Source organism: Canis aureus, chromosome 3 (genome assembly GCF_053574225.1).
Source record: "Canis aureus isolate CA01 chromosome 3, VMU_Caureus_v.1.0, whole genome shotgun sequence".
Lineage (NCBI taxonomy): Eukaryota > Metazoa > Chordata > Mammalia > Carnivora > Canidae > Canis > Canis aureus.
In genome coordinates, this window is record NC_135613.1 from 27,242,112 (window position 1) to 27,264,146 (window position 22,035).

The 22,035-nt window shown below is 46.1% G+C and overlaps 2 long non-coding RNA genes across 6 annotated transcripts; one reads left to right on the forward strand and one right to left on the reverse strand.

Annotated features, from left to right (window-relative positions):
* Positions 1 to 252: 252 nt before the first annotated feature.
* LOC144310418 (uncharacterized) lies at positions 253 to 8,882 on the forward strand. 4 transcript variants are annotated; one of them, XR_013376129.1, is made up of 4 exons: positions 253 to 457; positions 5,822 to 5,955; positions 7,000 to 7,069; positions 8,324 to 8,882. It is a non-coding gene; the product is annotated as an uncharacterized LOC144310418 (long non-coding RNA). The 4 variants fall into 4 exon arrangements; XR_013376133.1 differs by having other exon boundaries at positions 5,870 to 5,955; XR_013376131.1 differs by lacking the exon at positions 253 to 457 and adding an exon at positions 4,127 to 4,345.
* On the reverse strand, positions 6,706 to 10,869 carry LOC144310419 (uncharacterized). 2 transcript variants are annotated; one of them, XR_013376135.1, is made up of 3 exons: positions 10,325 to 10,782; positions 7,487 to 8,579; positions 6,706 to 7,054 (listed from the first exon to the last, which is right to left on the reverse strand). It is a non-coding gene; the product is annotated as an uncharacterized LOC144310419 (long non-coding RNA). The 2 variants fall into 2 exon arrangements; XR_013376134.1 differs by having other exon boundaries at positions 6,706 to 8,579; positions 10,325 to 10,869.
* Between the last annotated feature and the right edge of the window lie 11,166 nt (positions 10,870 to 22,035).

Consider the following 22,035-nt stretch of genomic DNA (forward strand, 5'->3'; position numbering starts at 1 on the left):
CTTGCTTTTCTACCCTGGTTATACAGATAAGCATCTTCCCTTTGTACCAAGTGGATACTTCTAGCTCCAATCTTTGACATAAGTACCCTAACTCCAAATACAATCAACACCAGCTGTGGCATTTTGCTGGCGTCATTTTCATTTGGTCCCAGCCAAACTAGTTAGGAGTTCCTCCTTCCCCCTGCCTGCCCCTGACTTACCCACTGCCATCTGTCCTCCGAAGCACCCAGGCAGAAACCACCAGAACATCGCCTTCCCCTCCCACAGTTTGCTGGGTTTCAACTCTGTCATTCCACTATGCTGCGTAGGACTGGAGTCAGACAGATCTTGGTTGAACCCTGGCACTGCTGCCCACATTCTGTGTGACCACAAGCAGCTGCTTTCCTTCTGTGGGACCTAAGCTTCTTCATCTGTAAGATGGGCTGATAGCAGACCTGCCACTTAGGTGAAGTAAGAGGTAGGTGCTTAGCGTCTCAAAAGGGGGAGTTGTGGTTAGCATCGTTATCCTTATCATCATCCTCTAGTGCTCCCTGGCCTTCATTATGGGGCAGGCCCAACCCCAGCCCACTCACAGCACTGATGGGGCCTCCAGACCCACCCCCACCTTCAGCCTTTCTTAGGCTGAATTCCAGCGTGCCGCCAGGATGACCTCTCCGTGGCTTGACTGGAGCATCTGGCTCTACTCTCCATGGTTCACAATCACCAGCAAACTAAAGCCTGAATTGTCCTAGCATGGTTTCCACTGTCCGGGGTCTGTTTCTAGCCTGGGCACTCCTCTGCCTGCACCCCGCCATGCCTGGCTCCCAGCTCCCCATCTCTGCATCAACCTTGTGTCTGTCTTCTCACATTCTGTGATGGCCCCACCGCTGGGACAACACTGTTCCCCACCATCCCCAGCCTGCCTCAACCATGCCTCCTGGAATTGGTCTTCTCTGACCAGCTCCTAGAACATTCTACTCCCCTCCTCCTCACCGCACACGTGACGTGCCCTTCCCTGCGTGACGTGGAGGATGACACTGGGCCCTTCTTGACAACAGAGGCCCTCTTGATTCACCTCTGCATGCACCACCCCTGCCCCCTGGCTCCCTCCCCAAACCCTCAATATTTGTTTGTTAACAGCACTGTTAATAAATAACATTCTTCTGGGATTTAGACGAACAAAAGTTTACCCACCGGCCAAAGGTTTTACAGAGATCATCTACCTGCCCTGTGACTTAGATGAAAAGGACAAAGAAAGGCCAAGACGGCAGGACCCCTCAGCAGAGCTCATGTGTCCGTAGACCACATGTCTATGTGTCCCAGCTCATGTGCTGGGACGCACGTGTGCAGCGACTGTCCCAGTGCGGGTTGTGCATGCACGTGGGGTGAGCCTGAGAGGTACGTCCTGTGTGCCCTTCTCAGCCACGCGAGGGCAAGAGAGCGGGTCGTGCAAGGCTTGCCCGCTCTCCCGCTGGGGCAGGGCCAGAGCGCCCTACGGAGGGAGGGGTGGGGCTCCGCACTCCCCCTCTCTGTCCCAGAGGCATGTAAGTTTCAAGGAAATCTGTTTCGTCCTGTTGAGGAAGATGATGCAACCCGGCTAGAAAGGAAGTGGGGAGTTGCCTTACTACTACAAGCTAAGGAATGTCACGTCGCTCTGGTGTTCTTCACATTCCCAGAAATATGTCTTAGTTGAAAAGGAGGTGGATGACTCAATGTTGGCCCCGCTTTCGACAGATTAACTGCGGAGCCCCAGCGGTGCTAATGAGGCCAGGCCAGAAAGTGCAGTGGGTGTGAGTTGCCAGGACCACCGCGGGTCCCCGCATCTGGGGGCTGCTGTGGCCCAGGGCATGTGGGGCCCAACCAAGTAAACACAGGACAGTTTTTCTCCAAGCTGGGGTAAGGGGCCCTCGGTCCATGTTGCCTTCATGTGACTCTAAGCTATCTCAACGTGCCTGACCAGGCGCCCTGAATTCAGTCATGGTGCTGATTATTTGCTTTGCAGAATTGGGTGTGTGTGTGTGGGGGGGGGGGGGGAGTCTACCCTTAGAACAGGTTCCTGTAATATGATTCCTCTCCTTTTCAGAGAATTTGGTGCTTTATTCTAACTTGGCTATTCCTTCCTGGTCTCCATATCCCCTCCCTCCCCCATCCTCCAAATTAAACCTTTTTCTTGTAGAAAGACCTGGAAAATTATTTCAAGGGCAAGAATTTGGCAACTATCCCTGAAAACAAAGCACATGCTTTGCAGGGGTTTTATAATGTTCCAGAGAGCAGCCACCTGTTCCTTCCCACCCACCTCCGGGAGCCTGGCCATAGGGCCAGTGAACCGTGAGACAGGACCAGTGGCCAGCTTGCACTGCAGAAGCTCTGGGTTTCTCAGGGGCCTCCTCTGACCCGCAGTCCACATGCACCCCATCTGCATCCTGCCAGCCCATTTGTTGGTAGTCACCGTTCCAAGGCCAATAGCCAAAAGCAATGCTGAGCTGTGGATGCCTCCCAGGCTCGGTTTACAAACTTAAATTTCCAAACACATATTTGCCCACCTGGAAGAGAGAAAACTCAGATTACCAAGGTTTCCAATAAGAACGGCACATCGACCAAAGGCAAGGAAGTGCAACACCAGCTCTGAAGAATCCTTGAGATTCCATCAAACAACAACTGGTGATGAGAAGTCAGGAAAGAGTCAGGTGACGGTTATAGCCCTTTACATTGTACAGCCAGGGGATACGTCTCCTAAACTCACTATCATGGAAACTTCCTGCTCCAAGACTCAATACTTTTTGTCCGCATGGCAACTAAACTGATAAAGGGCCAGCCCTTCTGTATCACCCACCTTGGTGGTGGGCCTGGATGTGAATGTGGGGCAGTGGCCTGAAGGCCACAGGCCAAAGGCTTGGAGCTAGACAGACCGGGAATGACTTCCAGCTTTGTTTTCCGGCTGTGAGAGTCAGAGTCCATTTCTTAGCCTCTCTGGTTTTATTCACTGTATCTGAAGACTTAGAAATAAATAACACCTGTCTCATTTGGTTGTGAACAGGACACAATAACTTCCTAATTTTGCAAAGTGCCTGAAACAGTGCCTGGCACACACATCACGATGCTTGGCAAATAAATAGATGCCAAGATTCCCTCCTTGGGGAGGGGAGGTGGTGTTTTTAGATGTGGGGTTCTCCATCTTAGGGCTTCGTGGCCTGAGTCTTGCCTCGTAGAGTCTCAGGGCGAAATCCCACAGCTCTACCAGAACTAAGTGTAAAACACCGATGGAGCCCAGCAAAGGGCAGGGAAGTCAGAGTCCAGGTGAGACTCCTAAGGCACAGAAAGGAAAGTCTGCCGTCAAAGATGCTGTCCTGAGGGGCAAAGCTTGTATGGACCGAATGAAAGATTGGAATGGTGGGGAAGGGGCAGCCTGCAAACTGCCCCTTCCCCACTTCTCAGAAGAGTGCACCTTCTAAGGGGAAATCAGCTTTTAGAGACTGTATTAGTCACCTCTTCCAGACACCTGCTGAGACAGAGTCCACCCCAAATCTGTCATTGCCTGGGCCATGATGGGCAAGAGCTGGAGATCCTGTAGGAAATGCTGTAGCCAAAGGCTATAGGAAGAAAGGTGAACCCTACCTGAACTCAGCCTGTCACCCCTGGGGCCATCACACCTGGTCCTGCTTCCTGGTGGTGCGGCAGTAAGATATACAGGATCCTGTGCTCAGAGGGGACCCATGCACGGGGTTTAATGATCTGCAATCACGGTCTTGAACTTAAAATTTTATCGCTGACCTTGTGGTTTGTAAGTGAAGTTCCATGGGATGATGAAGTATGTGCTAGGGGCTTGGAGCCTCACAGGAGGTCACAACTGCCCCTTCCCTGTCCCCTGGTCTCCTGGGGGACCCAGATCTCCTTCTCAGCCCCTATTGAGAAACCACTGACACCCTTTGCCCCCAGTGGGTCTGGCCCAGGTGACTTGGAGCATCCCCATCAACACATACACACACAGAGTCTGAGGACAGGGCTCCCAAGCATGGGTGCTGTGTTCCCAGTGAGGTCTGCATGGATCTCCCCATTTTCCATCTGAGGGGAGTATACTCATTAAATAGCAAATTTTAAAAAATGTTGGGAGAGAGACCACAGATAAAAAAGCAAAGCTTTTTCTCTCCGTTTTGAATACGGAATTCTGCATCTTTGTTTTGCACTGCCTCCCCCCGCTATGATATTAGCAGCCCTGCCTCTGGCCATAATTCCCTCCCATGTGGACATCTCATGTCAGCTGGAGATGCTAGCCAGGTGGACAAGGTCAGGTTCCTGCATTTCAGAGTTTTGTGTGTTACAAAGCAGAGGGCAAGCTCTCCTGTCATTCCAGAGGCCATGTGGAGTGGTGAGTGGGGCCACTTGACCCACTCTGTGGGGTCTTTGTAATTCTGGGGGCTTTGTAGTGCTGGGGGCTTGTCACCTGCCCAGGCCTGACTTCCTTGCCTGTGAAGATATTAGGCAATATGATTTTCAAAATCTTTTCTGTCTCTAAAAATACCTTATGATTCTGGGTACATGGTAAGACCCATTTCCTGTGAAATGGCTCATTTTCTGTGAAAATCCAGTGCAGTAGATAATACAGGATCCTCCAGTATCCTGGCAACAAAGGTTTGTTTTTTTTCTTTTTTTATGATTATTGGTGGTGGATAAACAACAGAAGGGGACCTATATTTGAAATGCCATTCCATGATCCAGATTTATTGTATAAAATAAAATATTTTTAAAAGAAATAAATAGATCAATAAGTAAAGTCTTATTATTGGGAAGTGGATTGAAAATAGGAACCTTAATTTATCGTTGTATCCTACATTAGCTACTGCATCATGTCGATGCCAGAGCCCACCATAGGCTGCTGATTGACAGCTGCTCAAGGTGTGTGCACACTGGAGCCTACATAGTTATTGTTCTCCAGAAGACCACAGAAATACGTCTAGAAAGGATATAAGGAAGTGCAAGATTGGTAGCTGAAGTGTCCCCTATCCAGATCAGCAGGTAAATCCTCAGTCATCCAGGAAAGAAAGTACTTGCCCTTCTCCATGTCCACCACCGTGACACCTTTGGCACGCTGCACTTCTACTGCCTCCGGGGAAAACCTTTTCTGGGTTGCAAATGAACAAGTCAGCCCGTCCAAAGTGATGTGGGAAATGTGAGCCACATCTGATGTCTGGGACCTCTTCCTCTACCCAAATCTGCGGCAGACAATTTTCCACCCATAAGAAGGAGACTCTCATTTGAAATTCCTGGTTACGTTTTCTTCTCCATAAAGTGGGTCATAGATTCTAAGAAACACTGTTATCACCTTATTAAACACATACCCATAAGTTCTAAAATCCGGGATTGAAAGTTAGTACACGCACGGGAGCCCACAATGTTTGCCCGTGAGAGTTCCATATTATGACAAACACTCCCTACACTGGAGACTGTTTTTGTTTGTACGGTGAGAAAGGGGTTTGGATGACATGGAGGATCTCACCATTCCTATCTGCATCTTCTGATGTGATGAATTACCCTTTGTTGTGAGAGTGTTGTAGTTCTTTGTTTTTTGCCAGAGACCAGTGTTCTAAAACACCTCATGGGGCCCTGGCAGGCAAGATTGTCTTTTGGGATAGAGCATAGTTGGGATTTCAGAAATCCTGTGACTTCAGAGTGTCAGGCTGGCCCAGGAAAAGGGCCAGACAGCTGTGGGGAAAGAATCTAAGGGGGGAAAGATAATCATCAGGAAAATTAACAAAAGGCTTCAGATTGTGTCATAATAACAGTTGCTGAAAATGGTTAAAATCACACATGCTGTTATTCCTTCTGGTTCAAACGCTCCCCTAAGACAGTGGAATTAGTAACAAAGGACTCTCCTCCTCTCCTCCGATTGAAGCTGGGCAGCAAGTTCAAGATGTCTTGAAAGAAAGCGAGAAGAGAAGCTTCCCTTTCAGCCCTCAGGAACCTGCAATCTCATAGCAGGTGTGGTAATCCGGGGCAAACATTTGATGGAAAGCGAGAAGCAACTCCCTTCGCTTCAAAGATGGGATTGGTTGAGACCCTGAGGGTTGCTGAGCTAGGATGGAGCCAGTTCCAGGACCCAAACTTTTCCCCCATTCACACGTTCTGGAAAGATGACCAGACCTTCTTGTACAGGAGTTTTCCCAAATGCAAAATCAGAAAAAAAAACTTTTTTTTTTTTAAAGATTTAATTTATTTTTTCATGAGACACACACACACACACACACACACACAGAGAGAGACAGAGAGACAGAGAGAGAGAGGCAGAGACACAGGCAGAGGGAGAACAAGCTCCACGCAGGGAGCCCGACGCGGGACCGATCCTGGGTCTCCAGGATCACGCCCCGGGCCGAAGGCGGCGCTAAACCACTGGCCACTGGGGCTGCCCAGAAAAAAATATCTTAACCCATTTTGTAGAATGATTGCAGGGAAAGCACGCCGTCAGTAGTAATATTTGAGAAGGACTTTACTCGTAGCTAGTTGTTGCATAAATGCTACGATTGCCAGGCCCCAGGCGAAGCCTGCCTGGTGTAAAGTCGCAGCCTCCAGGCCAGTTCACCTGCATGGAATCTCTTGCCAGACGATAGTCAATGTCCCATTCGGGGGCCTTAGTAACATAAAGCGTATGGAACCCAGAATGTGCATCACGCCAGAGACTGAACCTTCAATAGCATGGCGCAGAATGGGAAACCACTACTCCCTTGGCCCATCTGAGAAATTCTTTTTATTTTATTACGTACAGTCTCCTCCTTCCTTTGATCATGAATCAGAACCTTTTACAGCTAGAAGGAGTTTTAGGGATATTCTAGCCGTTTCTCATTTTACCAACCACAGGTCCTGGAACTGAGCAGTACCAAAGTTTTCTGACTCAGAGCATTGTTCAGAGGAATCACCTAGCTCAACGCAATTGCAGCCTAAGGGCATCAGCCGTGCTCACGATTCCCACCGCAGGGCGAACATAAGCACATTCTTCCTTGGACTTTGCTGCACTGTGTTTTTTTATAGAAACACCCTTGCCGGCGGGATGCCAGAAGGCCACTCTCAGGAGGGGACCCTCGGTCTGTGGATGGAAAAGGTCGGTCAGCCACGGTCTGTGATTTTGCGAATTAGCACATTGTGATCTTCCCCACAGTCTTATGAAACAGGCATCCACAGAAAAATGCAGGTCAGAAGTAGAAGCAACTTCTCCCAATGGTGGGAGGTCAGGCTTGAAGCCCAGATTCCAAAGACTTGCCCTCTTGCCACTTCCCCTAAAGCATTATCAGAGAAGCTGTCCTGGACAGGTGACCAAGGCAAGCACTCGGCCTTAGGGAGAAGTCTGGGCTGGACTCCTGAAACTGGAGGGTAGGCTGGAAGGAACAGGCAAGGAACCAGTTTACAGACCCTGTCCCCAAGGGGGCAGAGCTACGTGGATGCTAAGGCTGGGGGTGTGGACCCTGACGTGGCATGTTTCCCTTGCCCTCTGCCCTGAGCAAACCCAGCCCCGGGTTACCTGTTGACTGATGGGGCCTTGCCTCTGCAACGTAGCAGCCCTCCTGACCTCCACCGGGGTGTTTTATGCTGAGTCAACTGCCTTGCAAACTCCTTTCAGCACACAGCAGCTGGTCACCGAGCTGGAGCATGGAGCCCCTTCCTGGACACCCCCCGAGGTGTAAGCAGGGGAGTCAGGCAGCTGACTCCTGCAGCCTGCCTCTCTCACTTCCCAGCCGCATCGGCTTGGGCAGGTCACTAAGCCTCTGTGTGTCTCAGTTTCTTCATCTGTGAAATGGAGAACATAACAGGTGATAGATAACTGGACCCATCTCATGGTGCCATTTGAACAGGAAATGAGTCAAGTCCACCTGGAAGTGCTAGAAATGGAGCTGGCGCATAGTAGGTGCTCAGAGCGGATGCCTCTCGTTGGTTTCTGCGCACCCGGATCAGGGCACCGGGCAGAGCTCCCCTGAAGGGACCTCACCAGGACCTCGTCCAGGCTGAGGACACACTGTCTTCTGAGTCAGGCCATTCCATTTTTGGACCGCTCTGACTAAGAACATTCTTCCTTATGTTCAGCCAAGTCCACCTCCCTGCAACTCCCACTCACTGGTCCCAGCTCTGCCAGAAGGCAAATGTCAAAAAAATATTCTTGAAAGAGAGGACATAGAAGGTAAATAATAATGAAAGAATTGGGTTGAGGGATTACAGTCTCTCCCCCAGCCATTCCCACAGCCAAGCACAGCCTGGGGGGCATCAGACCTTTGAGTGACATTTGAAAATCCACAGAAGCTCTAAGTTCTTCAGTGCTTCCTTTAGAAACGCATGAAACAACTTCTTTCTCCCTGTTTTCCAGACCTGAGTGTGCTGTCAGATTGCCATGAGACCAAGTGAAAAGTCACTCCAAGTGTGCAAAGGTGACAGTCACAAGGGCTAGAGAGCTGTGACCTGACCTCACTTAATACGTGCCGTCCGCCCCGTAATCACTGTCCATCCAGGGGTGTGGCCCAGGAGGCGGTGACGCGTGGCAGGCCTCCTGTTTGCGGAGCTCTTCTGGCGTCAGGTGTAAAATCACGGCCGGTGTGTCCATTTCCCACCTTCCGCGGCGTGTACTACAAGGAAGGATAAATGCACACATCTTTTTCTATGTAGATTTGACAGCTTAGCTCCCCACTGACTCTTGTTAAAAATGATTCGAAATAGAGTCTTTCAGTGCTGCAAGAGGAGAAGGTTCTGGAGACCTGTTGCACAACACTGTGAAGTAGATTGAAGGCTACTGAGACACATACTTAAAAATGACTCGGATGGTGAGTCCAATGCTATGTGCTTCCTACCATGATAGAAATGTATAAATCATTAAACGTGTTAGAAAAAAAATGACTCGAGCATTTCAAGAATAAATCAGTGAAAACTCAGGATACATGTTGGGACTCCTCTCGGCTGCACTAGGGCAGGGCAGGAGTGACTTTGGTCCACAGCTCTTGGTGGTGGGACTGTTATATTGTGTTTCTAAACCAAATGTGATCTGGCTCTGAACCCTTACAGGGCCAGGCAGGTGGCAGGATCAGTCACTAGTTGGGCATTTTGTGCCTCCAAGGGCTCATCCAAGGATCCAGAACAAAGCAGAGGGGCCCCATCTTTCGTCCCTGACCTCTGGTGCCGCCTCTCCCCATCATCTATGGCTGAGCAGTGCTATAGCCTCTCAGGTTTTGTGGACCCCAGCTTGTGAGAGCTTTCCAAGGACTTGACCCCAGAGACCCTCCGTGCTCTTCTCAAGGTCGAAGGGCCCGCTCTCCGCTCCCAGTGTGCCCATCCCAAAACCCCACAGGTCCCCCTGCACACAAGCTCTCTGTCACATTGCCCTGTCACCACCCATGAGACAATTCATGTTATCTCTCTCCTGGAGCCCCAAACGAAAAAGCTTCTTAGCCTAATACCCCATCCCTCTCCAGGGGATACTGTAAGAAGCTCAGGCCTCTTAAAGGGGTTTTGGGGGGTAAGTGGTCTGCACCTCCCTGGTGCTTTCACCAGGGTAGAATCAACACAGGCTAACAGACACCCAGGATGTGGGTCTATCCTTAGTCCTCACCAGGTCACATTAAGACCCTCAGTGCTTAGAAGGCCACATGACTCCATCTCTGGGTCTCCAGTGACAACCGAGAGCTTGCCTTCTGGGCAGGACGGTTCCAGGGATTCTGGTGGCGTCCCCGGGAGTCAGGCTACAGCAGGGACCGGGCCTGGTGTCTGGCAGGTAGGGACCCATCAGCCTGGATTTCTGAAGGCTCAGAAAGAAAACCCTGTGTTTGACTCAGACAACGGTTTGCGTTTCCCGTGTTTTAAATATTAACTGGGACCACTGCCATCTCCTCCCCCCAGCTGGATCCTTCATCCCTTGGAATCGGGCAAATGAAACTAGTGGAGTCCTCCTGGCCTCCTGGCCTCCTGCTGTGGCTCCGGGGCTCCGGGGCTCACTCCCTGTAGGGCTAAGCGCCCACGGCCTCTGGGGCACAGAAGCGTCTGGCTCACCTCCTCCTTCCTGCCTTCTTCCTCTTTCCTCACGGCACACAGTGGGGGGCCAAGGTCCTGGCCTTGGACCTCTGTCCTCCCACCCTCCTGGGTCACAACCACTGGTTTACCGAGGGCATGAACTCTCTCCTGAATCAACAAAGGGGCACTGACTCAGCGTGCAAGCGGCTGTCTGGGCACCGGACCCTCCCTCTGCCCGCATCCCTGGCTCCGCCACCTCGGCGCAACCTGGGGGTCCCCTCCTCACTCACCCAGCCCCTCAGGGGTCCAGTCACAGGAGCTCCCAGGGGACACAGGGCCGGCCGCCCTACCAGGTCACCCTTTTAACCACCTGCCACTTTCTTCCTTGCAAATGCCCAGCTCCAGCTCCTAAAATCAGAGCCTTTTGTTCAGCCTCCACCACCTCTGTCCATCTGCTGTTGGAAAACACCGACTGGCAAAGGGAAATTGAACCCCTAGGGGGGTCTCCCCTGAGGGGGCCGCACACCCCTAACTGGGGGGCTGCAGGAACAAGGGGCTTGGCAACGTGCTCAGTCAACTCCGCACAGCCTCTTGGGAGCCTTCCCTTTCTCCTGGGCACTTCCACAACCTTGGATACTACCCAGTGTTGTTTCCCCAGCTGAGACTCAGTCTCCAGCAAGTGTCTTACTGAGCACCTGCTATGCGCCAGGCGCTGGGGTAGGCAGCTCCAAAGGGTGATGATGAGTGGGAGGGGACGGCCGTCACTGGGTGCTCACTGTGTGCCAGGCACTGTCCTGTGCACATCACATATTCGGACTCCATTAATCCTTACAACGGGCCCATCTAGTCCTCAGAAAACGCCCATGAAATGGGTGCTCTCATCATCCGGTGTCACAGATGGATGGATGACAGAGCTGCCCGAGGTCATGCAGCCAGTGGGTGGAGAGGTCTGCAGGGATCACAGGAGTCCTCTGCCCGTGTCCCTGGAGAGTACCTCCCACAGAGGGAGAGGCAGTAAGGGAGAGGGTGGACAAAGAGGTGGCCCCCAGCCCAGGGCAGGAGGGCGGTCGGAGGGGACCAGGACACAAGGAGGCCCGGGGGATGGAGGTGTACGTGGAAGAGCCGTGAGCCAGAGAACCCAGGGGCTAAGCGCTCTCTACTGTTCTGGATCAGGTCCTGGATGCCAGAGGCCACAAGGGACGGTATTGGGACAGTTGGTACAATTTGAATATGGACTGTGGATTGGATGATAGCTTTGTCAAGGCAAAGTTTCCTGGTTTTGATCATTGTGTTGTGGTTGTGCACAAGAATGTTTTTGTTAGGGAATACACACTGTGGTGTGCGGGACACAATGCCTGCTTCTTAGTCTCAAATGGTTCAGAGAAAATATGTACTTATATGTGTGTATATGTCTATATGTGTGCCTGTAGGTGTGCATTTGAGTGTGCGTGTGGCTATATGTGTGTGTGCATTTGGATGTTGTGTGTCTATGTGTGCGTGTGTGTTTGGGTACGGGGTGTGTGTTTGGGTGTGCACGTGTGTGTGTGTGTGTGTGTATCTAGAGAGCTGGAAAGAGAGAGAGAGAGAACGATACAGCTAACAAGCAAAGTGTGAATGAATGAATCTGGGTAAAGGGTATAAGGGAGTTCCTTGCACTAGTCTTGCAACTTTTCAGCAAACTTGAATTATTCTAGAACACAAAGTTACCAAGAATATATGACTTAAACAGTAGTACAGGAAATTATAAAAACCAAATAATCCCTATCAGATACGTTAAAGGGATTGCCTACTGGGAGGAGGGGGTACAGGTGGAAAAAGGATAAAAATGAAGGCACTAAATGGAAGAAAGGAATAAAAAGAAGGGCAGAGAGAGAGAGAAAGAGAGGGAAGGACAGAGGAAAGGAAGAAAGAGGAATAGGATGGAGGGAGGGATTGAGGGAAGGAAGGAAGGAAGGTGAAAGAAAGGAAGGAAGGCAAGTAGGTAGGAAGGAAGGAGGATGGAAGGAAGGAAGGAAGGAAGGAAGGAAGGAAGGAAGGAAGGAAGGAAGGAGAAAGTCTGGGTCTTTGTAGCTCATTCCTTGAGTGCACTCATCCTCCTGACACCACCTTTCCATATCTGGAGGATGGCTCCTAAATCCTCATCCCAGCTGGTCAAGTGTGCCAATCCTGCAAGCAGAGTTGCTTGGTACAGGACACCTCCTGGGCACCCTACTGTTAACTATGATTCACAACCCAAATTGCCTTTCCCTCTTTGTCCCTTTGACCTTGCTTTGCCCCAGGGCCAGCGCCACCCCCATGGCTCCAGTTCCCTCTCCTTCTTCCCTTCATCCAGGTTGCAGCCACATCTTATTCTTTCTTCCTCTGATCTGCTCCTCTCCATCTTCCTTTCTGTCCCAGCGCCCGGAACCTCGCCCAGGCTTGCTGCTATGGCCTCGCACCTGGGTGCACGTCCCCCACTCTGTGCATCTGCAGTTCAGGGACATTTGCGACCAGCCCAACTTCCCTGGCACACTGCTGTGCTCTCCTGGAGCTCAAGAATACACTCCAAAGCAATCCATTCCTCTCCTGTCTCTGATTCTTTCACAAATATTTGTTTCAACTTCCAACTTTATCAAAAGTCCTTGGAAGCAGGTACTGCTCCAACCTGGGACACCAATTGTCCCTTCTGCAGTGCCTGGCATGTAGCTGGATGCCTGGCAGTGGGAATATAATAGACACTTGATCCATAAACGGGTTTTTCCTTATTTCTGAGTAATTCAGTTATACCAATGCTCATCTTATGTATTTGGGATGACAATGAAAGAGAATAAAGGACAGGATCAGGACCCTAGAGCAGTTTGGGGTCCCTCCCGGGGTGTCCCCATGTCAGGGACTATAGTGTCCCCATGTCAGGGACAATAGCCCTTGGGATCTCTTACAAGGCTCTGCCAAAAAACTGCCCTGGGAGAACTAAAGGCCAATTCTGGGGCAGCTCTGTATTTTCAAGTTCCCAATAAAACTCATAATATGGTTTTTAAAATATATATTTATTTCTGTAAATGTTCCAAAGCTTAACTCAGTTTAAAGCACACTCCAGCATCAGGTGCTACCTCTTAGATTTCTCATTTTCCAGCCCAAGACATATATTTTTTTGTATCACCACAAACAGCAATCAATTCTATTTCTAGTTGCTTCCAAAACAACTCTAATGGGCCAGTCACTGCCCAAACAAGGAAAGGGCTGGGTGGGTAAGCCCACGTCTGTCATCATCGGAAACCAAGTCATCCAGCTAAACGTCTCACCAACCCCAGACCCATATATTTAATTCCTTGTTTCTTGATATTTCATAATTTCAGCTCATAAAAGAGACCATGATGTAATGCCTAATAAATGCCAAAGTAGCCTTTTCGAGAAGTGACACCAAACATGGGCAGGATGCCTAAGCCAAGTTTGCTCGGGCAAGGGTTCAGGTATCTGTTGTCATGTAGGTTTTCATCTGAGAGGCTGGTTCATAAACAGGGTTGGTAGAGGTTTTGATCTATCTAAACTTCAAAGCACTGTGGTTTGAGCCCACACAGGATGTATTCGAGAGAATCTCTATGTCACTGGGGGGACAGGTACCAAAACATGTATATCCTCCCAGAGCCAATAATATCAAGGACCACTTCCTGTGAGTGGTGGTTTTTTTTTTTCTCACTATAATGTAAACTTCCTGTTACGATTTTAACCAGTTGCCTCTTGTCCAGTTCTCAGGGGAGACAGTCATCAGTTGGTCATGAGCCTGTGAACAATGCTTTAGCCTTTCTATATGAACATAGCATGACCGGTCTTCTTTCTGTGGACCATCTGCTTCGAGTTGTTTGTGCAGGTGTGATGCATTTTTCTCCCTAATTTCTCAATTCTCTGTTTACTTTTGAAGTTAGAACATATACTTGCTATTCATGGATCCAGAGGAAAGAACAATGTCTTGGCCATAGAAGGGAGTTCAAACTATGAGTTTGGCTCATCAGATTCTATGCTCCAAACAGCTGCCTTGGTGAGCCCTGTGCTGGCTCCCTTCAAATACAATAATCACAAGAAGACATCTCAGAGATGCTCAGGTCCAGCCTTCCCCCGTGTGGGCTTCCATGGAAGGCCCAGTCATCCACAGTTACCGTCTTTAAGGACACAGGTGGAAAAAAAAAAGAAAGGACACAGGTGAGAAGCATGTCCAGAATTACCCACATACTGACTCTTCCCTCCTCCTGCTTTTCTGCTGAAATAACCCAACAAACATATCTGGGATGGTTCTAGAACCCTCTAAATCCACTCCTCTTTGCCCCATGCAGCCCCAGGGATCCCGGCATTGAGGCTGAGCCGAATGCTGGTGGCTAGCAGAGAAAGTCCACTGCAGGGAGTCAGACAGTGGCTCAGCAGAGGGCGCATCCACTGTGGCTATGGGAAGCAGGGTCAGGTCCCTGCTTCATGAAGGGCGTTAGGTTTCACGGAGAGATTGCTTTCATCCTCACACACCCTCTCTCATCATCCCACTGGACTCCCAAAGAAAAATTAAAATGCAGCTTTAAAATATATGCCCCCCTTCCCCCATTTTGAATGGCTCTAAATAAATGACCAATGATCCAATAAAGTGGCTTTCAAGATTCTGTTCAAAGGAGGACCTAATATGTACTGGATTCTATTCTAGGGCTAAGGACAATGTACCTCCTCTTATGAGTCCAGTCTAGGAGGGATGGGGCTGATCAAATATTGCAAGGACTGTTCTTCTACTAAGCAACCATGTATATAGTTTATCTGAGACTCACATTTACTGGGGTGTCCTGCATTTCCGTTTATTAAATTTGGCAACCCTGATTGGGAAAGGTAGACATGATTACGGGGAGAAAGGGGCTTTCAGGGCTCATAGGGAGGGCCCCCAGCCCAAGGCTAATTGGGATTTCATAAAGGGAATGCAATCTCCCTTACAATGGGTAATTTTTTTTTTGTAAATTTTTTTTAACTTTCTCCTCACAACCCATATATACATATATATTAAATATTTTATTTATTCAAGAGAGACACAGAGAGAAAGAGAGCAGAGACATAGGCAGAGGGAGGAGAAGCAGGCTCCCTGCAAGGAGCCGGATATAGGACTCAATCCTGGGACCCCAGGATCATGCCCTGAGCCGAAGGCAGACGCTCAACCACAGAGCCACTCAGGCATCCCTTCTTTAAATATTTTATTTATTTATTTGAGAGCAAGCACGTGAGCATGAGCGAGGTGAGGGGCAGAGGGAGAAGCAGGCTCCATGCAAGGAGCCTGATGCGGAACTTGATCCTAGAACCCCAGGATCACGCCCTGAGCCCAAGGCAGACGCTCAACCACTGAGCCACCCAGGCGTCCCACAACTCTGAATATATTATGTGCAAATGAACTGACATTGCAAGGCTGGTCAGGTTCCCTTTGCCCCTAGGCCCACTCTCCATCCTTCCTCATCCTGCTAATCCTTTGCCCTCTGGCTTCTGTTGGGTTTGGCCAGTGGGAGGCACCTGTAGGAGACCAAGGTTAGCAGAAGGCTACAGCTCCTCCTGGATGGCCTCTTCATATAGCTACTGTGTCTATTGTGTCTCTCAGGGGCCCTTGGTCCTTTCAGAGCCAAAGGTGGCCTCAGCCAGCACCCCACCCCCACTCCCATCCCACCCTGCCTTAGTGCCCAGCCCTGGTGTATGTCCCATGCTTTGTTAAATACATTCCGTTATTTCCCAGTTTAATCGAGCTATCAATTTCCTTCACAGAACTGGACAAAAATAGCTCTCATTGCTTGCCCAAGTTAACCTATAAATACAACACAAGGAATTGAAATCCCATTAGAGTTTCTCATTTTATTTTGTTTTTTAAATGAAAACATTTTCTTTTGTGTTTTAAAATTTTTATTTTGTTTTTTAAAAATTGACTATATTATAATATTTGTTTGGAACAACTGTATGAAGAATAGCCAATAGTTTTTTATTTTTATTTTATGGAAAAGTAGTATTAAGAAGGAAATTTGCCCCAAAAGTATGACTGGTCTTCTTTCTGAGTAGCTAGTTTTAAGCTACAGTAACTAAAATAACAAGTAACAGATAAGAAAAGGCTCAGAAACAGACCCACGTAAATGTGGGAATTGAGTGTATGATGAAGTATAACATGTTAAATTATCTTAGAAAGGTTATTTAATTAATAATTTTGAGACAACTCATTCATGATTTGGAAAAAGAGGAAAAGAAAAAAGCTAGACCCCTACCCCATATCTTATATAAAAATAAATGGTAAATGATTAAAGAGTTAATGTTTAAAAAATATTGTAATATTTGATGAAAGCATAAATAAATATCGTCATAATGCCAGGATGAAGAAGAGTTTTCTATACCAGAGCAAGAAACCATAATTTTAAAAATCCCGAGATTTAAGTATCTAAGTATTTATACTTCTGAATGCAAAAATGCCATAATCAAAGTTAAAAGACTGATGACAAGCGTGTTTTCTGCAAAGATTTTTTTAAAAAAATCACAGGTTTAATTATAAAGAGGTCTTCCAAATCAATTTAAAAAAAAGACAAATTCTCTAATAGAAAAAATCTGTCTTTGTCACAAAGACTGTAACTAGCCAGTATTCTAAAAATGACTGATAGATTACAAAGGGGTGTTTCATCACATTAGTAATCAAAGATATTCAAATTAAAATGGGATGTTTTTAAACAATTACATTTTAAAAATTTAAATATGGGAGCCATTATGGATAAGAATATAGGGGGAGGTGGAAAACACACTGGAAAGATCTTTGTGGAAAGATATTTGGCCATATTTATCAAAGATCTTAGAAAGGTCCACTTTTTAAGTTGCAGGAGAAATCAAGGGACAAGTGTACAGAGATACACACAAGGATGGGACACCTGGGTGGCTCAGTGGTTGAGGGTCTGCTTTGGCTCAGGGCATGATCCCCGGGTCCTGTGATTGAGTCCTGCATCGGGCTCGCCTTAGGGAGCCTGCTTCTCCCTCTGCCTATCTCTTGGCGTCTCTCTTTTTCTCTCATAAATAAATAAAACCTTAAAAAAAAAAAAAGATACACACAAGGATGAGGTTGGCCACTGCAGGCTGTGTATGGTGGCAAAACCTGAGAGCAGGCACAGTGTCCAACAGTAGCTGCTGGCAACATAATTATTGGACTATTTGCCAATGGAATGTCATGCAAGCATTTACAGTTATTATATTGATTGACATGGAGGGATCTAACATTAAATGTTACATGAAAAAGTAATAGGCAGAACCATGCCTATTAAATGATCTCAGCTCTTTTCTTCCTCCCCTTCCTCCTTCTCAAAAAAATCTACTTTGCACTCACTAGGATGGCTATAATCAAGAATAAAAAGTGTTGGTGAAGATGTGCAGGAACCAGAATTCTCATACCTTGCTGGTGGGAATATAAATTGGTGCACCTGCTCCAGAAAAGAGTCAGCTATTAAACACAGAGTAACCATATGACCCAACAATTCCACTCCCTGGTACATAGCCAAGAGAAATAAAAATGTATGTCCCTACAAAAAGGTGTACCCAAATTTCATATATATATTATTCATAAGAGACAAAAGGGGAACAAGACAAAGGGTCCATACACAATTGATGAATGGATAAGTAAAATGTGGTCCATCCCAACAACAGGAAATTATTTACCATAGAAAGGAATGACATACTGATACGTGCTACAACATGCATGAATTTTGAAAACATACTGAGTGAAATAAGCCAGACAAAAGAGTACATATTGTCTAATTCCACTGATATGGAATGTCCAAAACAGGCAAATCCAGAGACAGAAGTTTGATTAGTAGTTGCCTAGGGTTTGGGTGGGAATGGTTTGGAGGGAAAAGTGGAATGACAGCTAAAGGGGTTTTGGGAGAGGTGATAAAAAGTTTCTAAAATTGATCATGGTGATTTTGCACAACTCTGTGAATATACTAAAAACGATTGAGTTTTATGTTTTAAATGGGTGAATTAAATGACATTTGAATAATATCTCAAAAAAGCTATTGCAAATCTGTTTACTGAGGCATAGAAAAAATTTTGGAAAGTATTTTTAATCAAAATGTTGGTAGCAGTTGCCTCTAAGTGTGCAACATGCACCAGAGCCCCACGTGAGCTGTACTTCTTTCCATGAAAGTATCTGAAACAACTTCTATAATTTTGTTTTTGGATTTATTAGGCTACAAATAACCCATTTATGATTGGCTATGACTCACAGCAATCACCATGCAAATTTGGGAGTTTGAATGGGGGGGAAATATATAGCCTACAGGTAGCATTCCAATGTGATAAATTTTTTATTTTTTAAGATTTTATTTTTAAGTAATCTCTACACCCAATGTGGCGTTCAAATTCACAACCCTGAGATCAAGAGTTGCCTGCTCTACCTAGCCAGCCAGGGGCTCCTCCAATAGGAGGAGTGATGCGTGTCTGACAAACTATACATTATAAACTAATGTTGCATTTCATAGATATTTCAACATTCTTTTTTTTTTTTTCTGTTTTTCCTCCACTTGTATTTAGTAGCCAATACAATTTTTCATGTCCCCTATATTTCTATGTGTCAGATGGGCTCAGAGACCTGAGCCCAAGGCCTGTGGGACTAACATCTAGGGCGGGAGTCCTCCTCATTTTCTCATCAAGGATTATGCCCACTTGCCTATTTGCTCCCAGTACCCAACACAGTGCCTGACAAATAGTCTGAACTCACTAAATATCTTTGGATTGATTGATTTATGGAGGCATCAGATCTTCCAAACCTTCTTTAAGAAGATATAATTTATACTATATAATTATATAGTATAATACTATATAAAATACTGTATAATTTTACTTAAAAGTCTTTCCTCCTGGGACACTGTGGCTGGCTTAGTGGTTGAGTGTCTGCCTTTGGCTTAGGGTGTGATCCTGGAGTCCTGGGACCAAGTCCTGCATCGGGCTCCCTGCAGAGAGCCTGCTTCTCCCTCTGCCTGTGTCTCTGCCTCTCTCTCTGCATCTCTTATGAATAAATAAATAAAATTTTTAAAAAAAGGTTTCCTTCCTTTTCAGACCTCCATAGATAATGGAGGTTATATGTTTGCATTCTTTCATTAAAAACCCTTCATATTCTTGATAAAGTAATCAAGATGCCTCTTAGTCAACTGTTTTATTAATGAGACAATTCTGGCTTATTTATTCACTAAAAAAAAATTATGATCAGTCTACACCCTGTCCAGTGTCTGTATGTCCTTGTCAACACTTATTGGGATAATATTTCATAAATGTTTGACAGATGTAATACATAGATAATATGATTACCCTCTAAATCATACTTGTTCATAATGCCAACTGTTACTCAGCTTGTGGTCACCCCTGGTTCCATGTTCTTTATCTTTCTACCTTGGACCTAGTTGTTCCTTATTCCTTATTTGGATAATTGCATTTTCTTCTATAACTTCTGTCTTGTAATTCTCTACTAAATTTTATAATTTTAAAGATAAGGTTAAATTTTATTCTGGTTTTACAGAAATTTTTGCTCCTAGAGGCTCAGTGAATACAGTTGGGCCAAGTTTTAGAAGTCCAGTTATTAAAACCTGTTATTGACCTAACATGGGTAATTCTCATAAAATAAACTTCCAGGATATAACACAGAACATCTGAAATTTTATTTTAAATATTCAAGAGTTAGAACATTTAAAATTTGATAGTCATATTTTAAAGGCTTAGCATTACATGTGGAAAAAGTTTCTCAGTGCTGCCAACTATATCTCTCTCGTAGGCACATTTAGAATGTGCCCACCTTCAGTTGTTGGTACAATAGCAAACAATGTTTCTCTTTTCTCTAACGCCTTCTTCATTTATTCACACTGTTTATGTTCTTGGCTATGTCTGGAGAGAAGATGATTTATCTTTAATATATTATACATGAGTTCAGAGACTTTTTCTCCATGTGAAACTCTGATATTCTACTTGCAAGTCACCCAAATGGAGACTTGGAGACGTGGAGACTTCCCAAATGGGGCTTCTCTTGAAAGGCTCATCACCTAGACAGATTTTACTATAAATTAAATATAGCCCTGAAACATTTGGCTTAATATTATGAATGCAAGTCACTGAGCAAGTTCATAATGAAAATTACAAAACAATCTAATCCTCTCTCATTCTGCCTTATATAATTATTGCCACAATGCTTTTCTTAAAGTTATCTAGCTAACACACTTTTCCTATTCACATTAAGTGTCAACCTATTTCTCTATTTATTTTTTTGGTGTACTTGATCATTATTTTTGCACATAAAATGAACATCTCTTACATCAATTACTAAAGCATCTTTTTCTTGCAATAATAATTATGCATTGGGATCCCTGGGTGGCGCAGCGGTTTGGTGCCTGCCTTTGGCCCAGGGCGCGATCCTGGAGACCCGGGATCAAGTCCCACGTCAGGCTCCCGGTGCATGGAGCCTGCTTCTCCCTCGGCCTGTGTCTCTGCCTCTCTCTCTCTCTCTCTCTCTCTGTGTGACTATCATAAATAAATAAAAATTAAAAAAATAATTATGCATTGATTCTTCAGCTGACAGAATTTTCAGATAAAGAGCACGTAGAAGATATTTTCTCTAAACATCTAAAATGGGACACCTGGGTGGTTCAGCGGTTTAGTGTCTGTCTTCAGCCCAGAGCGTGATCCCGGGGTCCTGGGATCGAGTCCCACATCGGGCTCCCTGAATGGAGCCTGCTTCTCCCTCTGCCTGTGTCTCTGCCTCTCTCTGTGTGTCTCTCATGAATAAATAAATAAAATCTTAAAAAAAAAGAACATCTAAAATACCCATATTTTGAAAGGGAATGCATCAATATTAACACAACATTCTAATTATATTCCTGTTTATATTTCCTGACATAAGCTGATGAACCATGGTGGCAGCCTTTGCAATCACACACACCAGGTCACGGATGCTAGAAACGGTATGGATGGAGGCAGGCATTTGGCTCCCCTGCTGAAGCCAAAAGGCAGATTTGGGGCAAATACTAGAGCCAATGCTTAAGTCTGGTGCAATCTTACATCATCAAAGAGCATGGACTTTGGAGCCAGATGGCCTGGATTTGAATCCTGGTTCTGCTACTAGCTGGCTGTGTGAACTTAAAGGAGTTACTCTCTGTGCCTGTATCTCCTCATTTGTAAAATGGGGATAATAGAGTACCTACCTCATTGGCCTGTGGTGCTTAAAAATGTGCCTGTCATATAGGAAGTATAAGTGTGTAAGTGTCTGCTGCTGTTGCTCTTATTATTAACTGGCATCAATGGAGCTTAACTCATGGTATATTGCTTTTAATGAACTCTATTCTCAAAGTGGAAGAAAAGAGAGAAATCAGACAATAAGAAACAAGTGTCTGGAACACTGAGATCTCCTGTGTTGTTTAGAAAATTTTTGTAAGAATATAAAGAACAAGAGTGCCTGGGTGGCTCAGTCAGTTAAGCATCTGCCTTTGGCTCAGTTCATGATCTCAGGGTCCTGGGACGGAGCCCTGCATCGGGCTCCCTGCTCAGCTAGGAGTCTGCTTCTCCCTTTGCCTCTGCCTGCTGGTCCCTCTGTTTGTGCTCTCTCTCTCTCTCTCTCTCTCTGTCAAATAAATAAATAAAATATTTTTTCAAAAAGAACATAAAGAACAGAGTTAATCAGAATTCACTATCATTCTTTATCCTATATAAGGGACTTTAATTATTTGAACAAATGTTTAATGACTTTAATTGTGGAAATTATAAAACAAACACAAAGATAGATCAGCTTAAAGGACCATCTGTGCCCACCCCCATGTTCCACGATGAGCAACACTCCACCTGTTTAACTGGGAGCATTCAAGCCGAATCCCCAAATCCCTAGTGTCACTGGTTGTGTGACAGACAAGGGTGGCATGGAGTCAGCTGTTCCACAAAATCATACTCTCCAAGGTGTGACAACTTTTAATTTACCAGAGAGCTGGAAGGAGGTAGGAGGAATTTAGCCCCTAGGGCAAATGTTTATACTAAAGAATCCTTTTTACATTTTTAATTCAAATTATATTCCAATTCTTTTCTTTTTAATATTCCAATTCT